We start from the raw sequence: 11,778 nt of genomic DNA, 5'->3' as shown, positions 1-11,778 counted from the left end.
AGCCTGTTTTTCCACCAGTGTCAATGCCGTCTGCCGACCTTCCTACCTTCTCAAATATCATAGGAGAAGAGGCTAAGATACAAACACGCCACCATATGGTTTACAATACAACCCACTCTAACTAAGCGACAAGAACTCGCCTAGCACCTCTCAAAGAGACGATACACTGAGCTTCAAGGCCATGTCACGATCGAAGAAAGAAACTCTATAGGGCCAAATCCAACTTCAGGATGGCGCAAGCCAACACACCGCCCACCCATAAGCGCCAAAGGGTCGGCGAGTGACCAACGGGACCGAACCATGCCGAAGGAGGCATCAACCAAGAAGTGTTGGCGAAGGTGTACATGGTGCCCCTGAAGCCCGTGATCTGAGCGGTGACCATGAGTCCATGACAACACCTCCAAGGAGGTAATAGTGCTCACATTTGTCGTCGTCGACAGCTTGGCACAGGTATTTCGCCCTGCACTACCGCTGATCCCAAAGCACCTCGAACAAGTGTGGCAATGAGTCGCCTATTGTCCATACCGCCTACGAGAGACAAGACATGCCAACCTTGATCGGAGTAGGAGGCACTGACCACCGTCCCACCACAATCTCTCCACCGAATGGGGGCTGGCCGGTGAGGATCTAGCTCTCCACCGCCTGGCCGGCCACCGGCACCGCCATGGAGCCTAGTTGTCGACGCCATCAGGCGCCACCATACCCACATGCACGCATGAGCCTAGAACCGTAGGCCCGCCAAAGCTTGTTATGTTGTGATCCAAATTCATACTAAAAGGGAGGCTAACTTCGATGATGAGCGGAGGGAGGCCGACTGAATCGGCATCACCTCATATATATACATCGTGTAAGCCGCTCGCTAGGGTTAATCGCTTCATACGATAACCCACGTCGTTTATAAACACTTCCGATATAGTGAAGTTTTGCTAGCTGACGCATGTGGGTTTTTTCCCTCTCTTTGTTAGAGGTTTTCCACATTAAAACCTTGTGTTCCTTGTGTGTGTGTTCTTGTTCGTTTTTCGTTATTTGCTTGTCACGTTTATAACAAAGCCCATCTAGGTCGTGAGCTCCTAGCCTCCGTCGTAGGGAGCTTCTGTCGCAGGGTAAACCACACATCTACCGTCGATGTCATATGCGCGTGTCGCCGCAGTTCCGCAACACCTCGCCGTCGAGTCACCGCCACGCCACACGACGCCACTCCCAGCGAGTACTCTGCCACCGCGCGAGGGAGAAGACCCCACCGCCACCGGCACGGTTTGGGCTTCGCCCAAAGGGACCTACTGCGGCGGTGGGACGGAGGGGGGCGAGGAAGGGAAGCCCTTCAGGCCAGCATGGTAGCCCCCGATGTCACCTAGGGCTCGCGAAGTGGGGCGGGAGAAAGGGAATCCCTTGTTGTGCGCCTTTGTTCTGCTGACGATGGTGATGAGTTGATAGTTTTGTCTTGAATTAATCAACCGACCTCACATAATTAGAGCAAGAACAATAGCAGTTGGCTATATATTTTTGCCATGTCATCTATAGTCTACTTGTAGTCAGCCCATACAATAGTTAGATACTAGTATGAACTACTTTATATTCATATGGCCCACCTTGCAATCTCACAAAGTGCCTAGTAGCACGCGCTGGCTATTATCCGGCTATTATCCTGCTTCTTTTCTCTCTTCTCTTCTCTCGCATCCATCTCAGCAAAACTATATTATTTTAAATCTTATAAACTATATTATTTTAAATCTTATAGCATGTTGACTGTATCTTATTGTACTTGCTCTTAGCAGGTGTATGCAGTAAGTAGTCTAGGTGTGTATCAAAACCTCCAGCCGCAACGGTTGCATGGCATTCTTTTCCTCTTTTTTTCGAAAATTTGGTTAATCTAATAATAATCATCAATAGAAGTACAAACAGACCTAAAAAATAAAAATTACAAGCATGTCATTGGACCAAAAAAATTTCCTCTTTATAAGTGCATCACACTTGGTACTAATAATCTACATATTTTCTCAGATCTAGTTACTAGGTCTATAAAATATTTCAGAAGCTAGTATGCACGAAATCAGTTTATTGCAAACCAAACATGGTGTATTTTTGCCAAAATTTTGGTAGTGCAATGCCCTTGCATTGGTCATGCCAATTTCTTGGTGGGGGCAAAGTGGGGGCTCAAACCAAACATACCCAAATTCCCCAGTCTGTGGGCACTTCATTTTTGCTGTTTCAAAAAATTATAAAATCCATTTGAAAAATTTGGCCGACTCAAATATCTTTGAAATATACAGTTTCCCTGTGTGGTAGAGAAGGATCTTTTGATGGAATTCTACGATTTTCAAACTTTTGCATCAAGAAATCTGCCAATACAAAATGCCTGACATGGGCTACAGCTTGAAACAAGAGGCACGGAGCAACGATTAACAAAACAGGTGTTTGAAAGAATTAAAAAGACAGGCAGTTAAACTAGAAGAGTCAACATTCCCTTTATAGTTAGCCTGATTATGAAATTACCACATCGAAATAACCAGTTACAGCGACTGCTAATAAAGGGAAGCATAAAAAATCTACTCCATTTTCATTGGTCAGTAAAAGGAATGAACAATGAGGGAATGTTCGAGTAGATCTTGCCAGCACATGCCAACATCTGAATAGTGAATACTCCACCCCAGAATTCATAGGTGTTTCACAAAACAAAATTCTAGCGCTTAGGTGCGGATTAAATAATTGCTGAAGTCCGAGCATTTCTGAGAAGAATTACAAGCCAAGCAAGCATCTGGGTCACCCACTGCACATATATGCAAGTTGCAACTGCCAAAACAATGCAGAACTTCATTCACACAGCATGGTCAGCTGCTGATTCCATAATCCATACACTTTGCAGCTATAGTTTGGACATTATTTATGTACCTTATGCTTGAATCAAACTTGGACATTGTCTACGTACACAAGAAGTTGCTACCCTAAACACCATACCGAATCTATCGAACATAACACACTTTGCAGCTATATAGCTCGATACTAGTAGTATGCAATTCATGCTACACAATTCGTCATGCAGATACAGGTCCTAGAGATAAACCTCTGAATCGATCGAGACGGCCACTTCAATCAAAGTCCACAAAAAGAACTCACACAACAAAGTTATGTTTCAAGAAGAAGAAAAAATAAGGAAAACCATGGATCAATTGTAAATTGTATTTTCCATCATGACAGAGCACAGAAAAAAAATTGATCACTATCCTGCAGGTGCTTGGGCACACATGGGAAGGTTCAGTAGATTACAGTGAGTTCGAACTAATCAAGAAACAATTGAGGGGCAATTTTTACATTTACTGATGACAAACAGATTTAGCACAGCACATGAGGAAACACAAATTTAGCAAGGGAAAATGCAGTCGAACTAGTAATTTCTAGCAGAACTGCCATTCAGCACACTGGGTATTATGAACAGAGCAACCAATTGAACAGCTAAAATGTGAGATTGGGTTAGTTCAGCACAAAACATCAAGCCATCAGTTGCATCAAATTTCCAAGAATATTCCGATCATAAGCAGTACTGTAATCACTAATCAGTAACGCAATGCCACAAATGTCATCAGAACTCATCACGACACGCAAACGACTTGCAGTGTCACTCACCATGGCAAGCGTCATGAAGCCGTCGCTAAGCACCATCGCGGAGGCGGGCGATGGCCTCGCGGATCTTGATGCTCACGCGCATCGCGGACATGGTGACGGAGGTGGCGTCCGACCGGGTCGGCGTGCCGCCGCCTGGCCGCGTAGTTGGCCTGCTGTCGTCGTGGCAGTGGCGCGAGTGCGAGCGGTCGAAGCAGGAGTACTGCGAGAGCGGCTGCAAGAAGGTGCGGAGGCCATGGATGATGTAGCGGCCGTCGTTGTAGACCTCGGGGTGGGAAATCTCGACGCCTTCCACGAAGAGCCTGGCGTGGTGGACGGAGAACGTGCCCCTGACGGTGGCGATGTTGAGGCAGAGGTTGAGGGAGGCCGAGGGGATCTTGGTGGTGGGGCTGGCGGCGAGCTCGGAGTACGGGTACTAGCCGAGGGCGATGTGCTCCAGGAGGACGCGGCGGCGCGAGCAGAAGGGGCACGAGGTCTGGAGGGAGATGTCCGGAGCCGCGAAGACGGTGATCGGCCCGTGCCACCTCGCGAGCGACGGTAAGTTAGGGTGGAGCGTCGCCGACGCGGCCATCTCGTTGTACCCCAGCGCCCTAAGCGCCCTCGCCAGCGGCAGCAGCCCCTCTTGGCTGCCTAAGGCCACCGCCCTCGCGACGCCGTCTTGGGTGGGAGGCAGAGAGCCTGCGGCTGCTGCCGCCGCGGTGCGCTGGTCGAGGAGTTGTTGAGGAAGCGTTGTTGTTGCCGTGGCCGCTGCCGGTTCGGCGAGGGTTGCAGCCGAGGCGGAGCCCGCGTCCTCCTGTTGCCGCTTAGGTGCCTCCGAGGTCAGATCCGGCGCGGCGATGAGCGGAGGCGGCGGTGTGGCCGCTCTGGGTGGCCCAAGCGGCGCAGGATGGTTCGCCGCCATGGCTTCTTCGAGGGGAGAAGGTTGGGCATCGGCGGTGAAGCGGTCGAGGGCGAGGGTCAACTGGCTCCCGTCCATCCCGAGGTGGTTTTGGTGCATGGAGCGGGTGGTGGCGCTAGGGACCGGATGGGAGTGGACGGTGGCTGTGCTCGCCGGGGAAGGGGTGTGGCGGCGGGGCGCGGTGGTAGACTCCGGTGGGAGCTGGTTGTGGGAAGCAGAGGCGCCGGTGAATAGGAGTAGGATGGCGATGAGCACGAGGAGAGGTAGGCGGTGGAAAGCCATGGCCGTGAACCGGAAGTACAGTGTTGTTTTGAGGCCTTCCAAAATAGTATATGGATTGGGGAGAGGGGCCTATGACATGTAGCCGGAGAGGAAGGGGAAAACGTAAAAAAATAACAAAAATAGCTCTGCTCTTCAACTTACTCACCCTTTTTGATCACTAGCAATGATCGGCGCGGCGGCACGCCGCGCCAGTATGGTGGCTGACTAATGGAGAATGCCGCCGCACTAGTATGGTGGCTGACTAATGGAGAAGTAGGTGAAATAACATAGATACACCGTTTGAACTTGCAAGGGATATCTCAAAAGAAGTGAAGCTAAACCGTCGTAATGTCTAAGTATAATGCCAATGACAAAATCAAGCAAACTTGACAAATGACAACAATACATTCGCACTTACTTCTTACCTAGCTGATGGCATCTTAGCTACGTACAAAAGAAAAGCCGGTGGCAAGATGTTCATGAAGAACAGTTCACGAATGGGCAGGGCAATTGAACCAATAGTTACTTAATGATACGATTATCTCATCCGTAGCCTATGGAAATACGCTGTACCGAAGCTATAAGATGAAGCAAAATATGGTGTTACCACCGGTGGTAGTGTCCCCCCTCTCATTGCCGTAAGATGTAGCATATAGATTCTATAAGATAAAATGGGTACTGGAAATTACGAAATGTTAAAAGAATATAACATATCTATAGGAAACCTTTTGCGCAAAGAACAAAATCATGGGTGAAACAAAAAAGCAAAAGTATAGCAGAAGAATGGTATTTCATAAAAATATAATAATCTCATGTAGTCGGTCACAGCTGATCAATCTCTAAAGATAAATAAATCACATATTTGCAAATAGATAAATAAATCACATATTTGTCATTTGGCTAGACCCAATAGATATTTCTTACTTACATAATATTTTGAGTGGGATGTTCAACAATATTAATACTTCTGTCTATAATAAACGTATGCGATTTGTCTATAATAAATGTACTCTTTATTGTCTAGATACATCCAGATTTAGACACACCCCAGACATATATTTTTATAAACTTTAGGTCTAAAGGCGCAACGTGATACACATTTACCTAGGTACTGCTAGGTACACGTAAACAATTGTTTCCCTTTTAATTGTAGGATTGGTATGTTTTTTCCTGTAGATAACATGGCGCAAATGTCTGGTTTTCCTGGGTGTTTTTGTTCTTTTTTAATAGAATTTATTCTGCATTCTACTTTTCTTTCGGAAGATTAACCTAGCTTGATTGGAAAAAAAACAACACATTTCTTTCCTTCTATAATAACTTATTAACTTTAATAGCAAGTACATTTTTTTGTTGGATTTCTGCACTATATTATTTTATCTAGAGGACTAAAACTTTAAATATGAAAAAATGAAGTGGCACCATGATCTTTGCAAGAGATTGGAAAAAAAACAACACATTTCTTTCCTTCTATAATAACTTATTAACTTTAATAGCAAGTACATTTTTTGTTGGATTTCTGCACTATATATTTTATCTAGAGGACTAAAACTTTAAATATGAAAAAATGAAGTGGCACCATGATCTTTGCAAGAGTTTCATTCATGTGCACCTGAAATCATTATCGAAAAAAATGTGCACATGAAACTGAACTGTGGCAACAGGACTGTCCAGCGTCATAGGTTGCACTTATACTTCTACACAAAGTTAACCCACGAAGAGGAATACAAAGGTACAAACCCCTATGAAAACAACAGCTACGGAAACCTGGTGTCCAGAAGACGACAGGTTGATCTCTCAATGTGCATACAATAGATGTGTTCAGTGTGTTTTCCCCAGAATTGTTGGTGGTCTCTCAAGCTCCAAACTATTGAATTACGTCTGCAAGAAGTAAAACACAGATGGTGTAAAATAATCTGCTAGTCAGGAAAAATCCATTAGAGAATCTGCAAATGACGTTTTGAATGTGATCCAGAACATGACCCAACCACATGTAAACATGTATTGGCCAGTCTTGATCGTTAACAATCACCACATAATTAAGTTACTCCCTTCGTCTAAAAATAGGTGTCTTAATTTTTTCTCCATATCTATAACTAAGATATATCTAGATACGGATGTATCTAGACAAAACTAAGACACCTAAAAATAGACGGAGGGAGTACATATCTTTATCCAGCCAAAGATAAACTATCCAACACATTGACCTTGCTATAGGAAAACGTACATTTGAAGCAGATCAGCACCATTATAAGTGGTGCTTTTATCTGGATATTCAAAACAGAGGCAGTTTCTAGATTATTAATTTAATCAGCTACTAATTTTCAATTACCAGCTACAAACAACGAAAGCAAATCATTCCTCCTTATACGTGTTCTCTGGGGCACACACACAAAAGACGACGAACCGATAATAGCATAATCATTGCCCCTCTTAATTTGTAAACAAAAGCTTTTGATTGATTAGTACTCTCCAGCTGATTAATCGTTTAGCTTAACTGTATATTTCTGTTGTACAGATTTGAAAGACTTATAGCTTCTACTATGAGGGTTTCAGAGGCCCCCTAGCCAGCCAGTTTTGGATCATCTTCTATTTTTTCTTGTCAATAATCCTAGTATAGTTGCTTGCCTTTTTGTGGTGCTGATAGTGCAGGAGAGACACTGCAAGGCTAACCCTTTTTTTATTGTACACTTTACACAGTGAAGCATGTAACTAATACACTAATTCACAAAGTAACAGTTATGTTCCTTGCTAGCAGGAGTAGAGGCCAATTATATTTTCAAATTCAAAAAATGTGCAACATGTATCAACTTAAAACAGGGGTAGTTCCTTTTTCCATTCGTGTTTTCCATGATAATTATGACCTATATTTGCAGCCAGATGCCACATGTTTGTAATAGATGTGAAAATAACAGCATGCATACATGCTCTGTTAGCCTGATACAACTTATTTACTTATTGTTCTTATAATTTGAACACACGAAAAACCTGAATCTATTTGTAGTGCTGATAAAAGGAGACCCCAAGCATGCCATCCAATTGATGAATAGGGTGTGAATGATTTTATCGTAGGAGCATAAGCAGTAAGTACCTTTGAGCGGAGCTGTGAGGAACCATGAAAAAAAGGAAGGAGTACCACACAACGATGTCCAGAATTCCCAACAGCCATGAGATTATATGGACCAGAGGAGAAAACCTAGCACAAACAACCAAAGAATAAAGAAATTAAAACATCAGTAAAGAAAGACTTTATTTGAGAGGAAACCTCTGAAGTCTCTAATTATTTTGTTAGTTTTGGGATGACAACCAGACCAGCAAAACCTGTTTCAGATAGGCACAAGGTAGACACCCTCTCAAATAAAGCCTCCTAAATTGTTCCTTGGAATGTTGTAGTAACACTTTCTTATAGAATAGCTAAATAGTGACAACCCTGAACTTTCATTTACATCATGCTGAACTGGTGGGGGGGGGGGGGTTGTCTATTATGAGAAGCCTCATTAGGATAACTCTATGTTGTTTTCTAGTTGCCACTAACTGGATGAAATTTCTAAACTGTTTGTCAGGAGATCATGAGTCCAAGGGTTGTAGACTAAGAACTGACCAGACAAAAGGTAGTGAGAACGTAGAAATTAGGAAAATCACCGAGCAACTCCTGAAACGAAGAAATGACACATCACACAACAATAAGATCGGACAGAGAAAAAAGGCAAGTGAAACAATATGGGTGGGTGCAGACCTTGCTCTAGCAATGCACAACCCTGGCAAGAGATGCATCTTCTCAAGCTACAGTACACGTCGACGTTCTCAGCTTCTAAGGCCAGTTAGTACGATAATATTAGGAATCGATGAATAAATAGTATTTCTATCTGAAGGACGAAGGATAATTTTTACCCCAGCAATTACTCGCATTTGTGAGAAAGGAGTTGGTCTACAGCCTGGAAAAAATCTTTTCGATCGAGTTAGAAACATTAGTGCCAGGCAAATTAAATAGGAACAAATAGAGTTAGAAACAGTAGTGCCAGCAGATTACATAGGAACAGATAGAGTAAATTGCATGTTAGGATCAGACACAACTTATTTCTACCGAATGTTGTGACAAATCAGCATTTTCTAACTTGTATGAAATAGCATAGCCAATTATTTTCTGGAGATGCAAATACAATTCAGAAAAATGACCAACGTGAATGCCATAGAGAGGTCGCATTATTTCCTGCAGTTGAGGATATAATGCCAACAAATTTTGAGTAACAAATACTTTCTCCTGGATGCACCATTCTGAGTAAAAAGAAAAGACATGACATTTCTGTTGCCTACAGATTCTGTTCAGAAGAAAGGCAAGTACGGCAATAATAAGCACTCTGTGATTGCTGCAAAACTTAATTAAGGACGGGAAGCAAATTTTGACGGAAGCAGGGCAAGCACTTTATGGTTTTTCTATAAAGTAGCCAATCGACAGTAAGCAAATTTCTACAGATGAGGAGCACACTGAACACCGCAAGAAAAGTAGGCCATGAGATAACGTAGCACCTCTCCAGAACCTTACATTTTGGGAAAAGCTTATCTAAACATGAAAATAACTCACTTCAATATGCTACAAAATAGGCACAGATTGATCTTCAGCTATTTTGCTGAACAAAACCAAAGTTACTGAGACTGCGTTTCCTATTTCTAAAACAAAAAAAAGTAAGATACTAAGTCTGCTACTGCTTGATAACATCAGTTGTGAGGATCATTCAAAAATACACTTCCACTAAATCTGGAAATAATTGCTGCGTTTAAATTCAAGAGCATCATTATAAGGGCTTTGGGTGAAAAAAGGTTCAATGATTACAGATTAACTACCTTCGCGGATGCAAAACATATAGATAGTGGGAAACCCTTTCAGATACTACCTGAAAAAATGTCGAAATAAGACAAATCTAATCTAAAATAAGAATTTTTTTTGACCTTGGAATAAAATTGCAAAAACAATGTAGTTCAAAACACTCCGTAAAAGGAGTTTGATGAGCCTCTTACAATCCGTTGCACCAAACTGCATGTTTAACTGCAGAAAATTTGTTGACTCAGATTTAAGTGAGAAGGCCTGAAGTACACATAGGTAGTAGATGAACACAGGATATGAAGTCTAAGTGTGAGGAAACCTTGAGCTGCACCTTAGGCTAGGTACTCCAGTAGCAAGGAGCAGTCTGGGTTTATTTTTTGTGCATCGCAGTTGGCCCATCGTTGTTGGTGCCTGTATTTTTTTGTTTTGATTTGCATCTTCAGGGGAAACGGAGGCATATGGAAGAGACAGCTCACCTGAATCTCGCCAAGAGGGAGGAAGCAGGACATGACAGCTTGCTTCATCTAGTCATCGCCATTTCCATGGCTGCAAGGTGAGAGCGAGGCGTTTGCCTCGAAAATCACTATAGAGGAAGCCCCCTATTCTGACCTCACCGTGTTGACTGCTGCCGGGCCGAGCGCGGACACCTCGCCATATAACCGCGCCCTCCAGCGAGCTCGGAGAAGTGGAAGTGGTGGCCGACGGGAAACATGAGAGATCTAACCTGTAGGAAGTTAGGGGAGAGTTAGAGGTTCGGGCAGGGAAAAACCTGGCTGGGAGTCGCGGAACTGATAGGCGGCGTCGCATAGCTGTCCCATAAGGTTGACCCGGTGGTCGTCGGTGCCCTCACCACAGAGCTCCTCGTCGCCTCAGGCGCCGGCGCGGATCCCGAGCGTCCTCGCCTTGCTCTCCGATTTGATGGTGGTGGGTGATCCGATCCGGTGATGACCAGAGATGTCTTCCTCCATCCCCATCTCCTCGGCCGCCACCAACGCGAGATAATCCACACCGGCGAGGGCGCCTCCAGGTCTTCTGCCATGCCCCGCATACGCCTCTCCTTTCCCGTTGCTCTCCTTCCGTGCTGCTGCTCCCTCTTCTCCATCGGCACAGGGGGAAAGGCGGGCGAGAGTGATTGCCTTATGCCGCTTCCGCAAGCCAAGGCATGTCAGCACGCGGATGCACGCCGCGCCGTCCACCTTCTTACTATCGCCGGAGCTGGAGAACCTCCACATTGGGAGAGAGGGAGGCAGGGGGAAGAAGCAACCCGCTGGTGCGGTTCCAGAAGGGGAGGGACGGGTTGCTTGCCCGATTTAGTCGAGGCCTTCGCCGCGTAGGCACGCGCGGCGCCCGCAGCGGCCGTCCGTCTTAGGCACGGCTACACAGGCTCGGCCCATGGGAGCTCGTTGGCGGAGACGGCGACGAACCAGCCTCGGTTCGGCCATCACAGGGGCCTGCGCGCACCTTCCAATGTTACCGCTCGCATCCCCGGTGGGGGCCTGACGAAGTTAGTGACCTCGCTGACGGAGCCGTCAATCTGCATAGCACGGGATCGAAATGGACAAACAACGCGCAACAGAAGGCGAGGCGGCGGCCGTGGGGCGGAGGAGCTTGGGCCTGGTGGGGAAGATGATGGGGGGAGAGAGATGAGAGGAAATCAAGATAAGCAACAGGCCACGTAATAACAAAAAGTAGTCAAAGCGGTGCTATCGGGACCCACCATGGCCCACCACCGCCCAGAATTATCAAAGCTATGGTCACACCAGCAATACACCAGAGCCGAACACCCAAAATATCATAAAGGAAAATGTACACAAGAAAATCATAGGTGGTACCGAAACTGCACACAGAAAAAAGCAGTGGAGAATATATGATCTGAAACAACACGTGTCATCATGAGAATAACTCCCTATGAGGCCTCAAAATTATGAGAAAAATGATGTTTGTTCCCCTATAATATAGTAGTTATTCAGTCTACATACAAGTTGAGTTAGATTTTGTTACAAAATTTGCATATTGTGTCACGCAAAAAAAATGCCATTTGTTCATTTTCTTCACAATGGACTCATATAGACACGTGGAGTATTTGGTTTTACATTTGACTCGCTTTTCATTAGCAAATTACAACAAAAATAGCAGAAGATTTGAAGTTGCCTCTACCTCTACCAGAAGAAAACACGGATAT

General features: G+C 44.9%; 1 long non-coding RNA gene across 6 annotated transcripts; it reads right to left on the bottom strand.

Annotated features, from left to right (window-relative positions):
- Nucleotides 1-6,313: 6,313 nt before the first annotated feature.
- LOC124680260 lies at nucleotides 6,314-11,218 on the bottom strand. Of its 6 annotated transcripts, XR_006995462.1 has the most exons (5): nucleotides 8,666-11,218; nucleotides 8,511-8,585; nucleotides 8,376-8,426; nucleotides 7,866-7,970; nucleotides 6,314-6,655 (listed from the first exon to the last, which is right to left on the bottom strand). It is a non-coding gene; the product is annotated as an uncharacterized LOC124680260 (long non-coding RNA). The 6 variants fall into 6 exon arrangements; XR_006995461.1 differs by having other exon boundaries at nucleotides 8,511-11,218; XR_006995465.1 differs by lacking the exon at nucleotides 8,376-8,426.
- Nucleotides 11,219-11,778: the final 560 nt, after the last annotated feature.

Source organism: Lolium rigidum, unplaced genomic scaffold (genome assembly GCF_022539505.1).
Source record: "Lolium rigidum isolate FL_2022 unplaced genomic scaffold, APGP_CSIRO_Lrig_0.1 contig_11100_1, whole genome shotgun sequence".
Lineage (NCBI taxonomy): Eukaryota > Viridiplantae > Streptophyta > Magnoliopsida > Poales > Poaceae > Lolium > Lolium rigidum.
The sequence above is the reverse complement of the archived record's forward strand: the minus strand, read 5'-3'. Positions and strand labels throughout refer to the sequence as shown.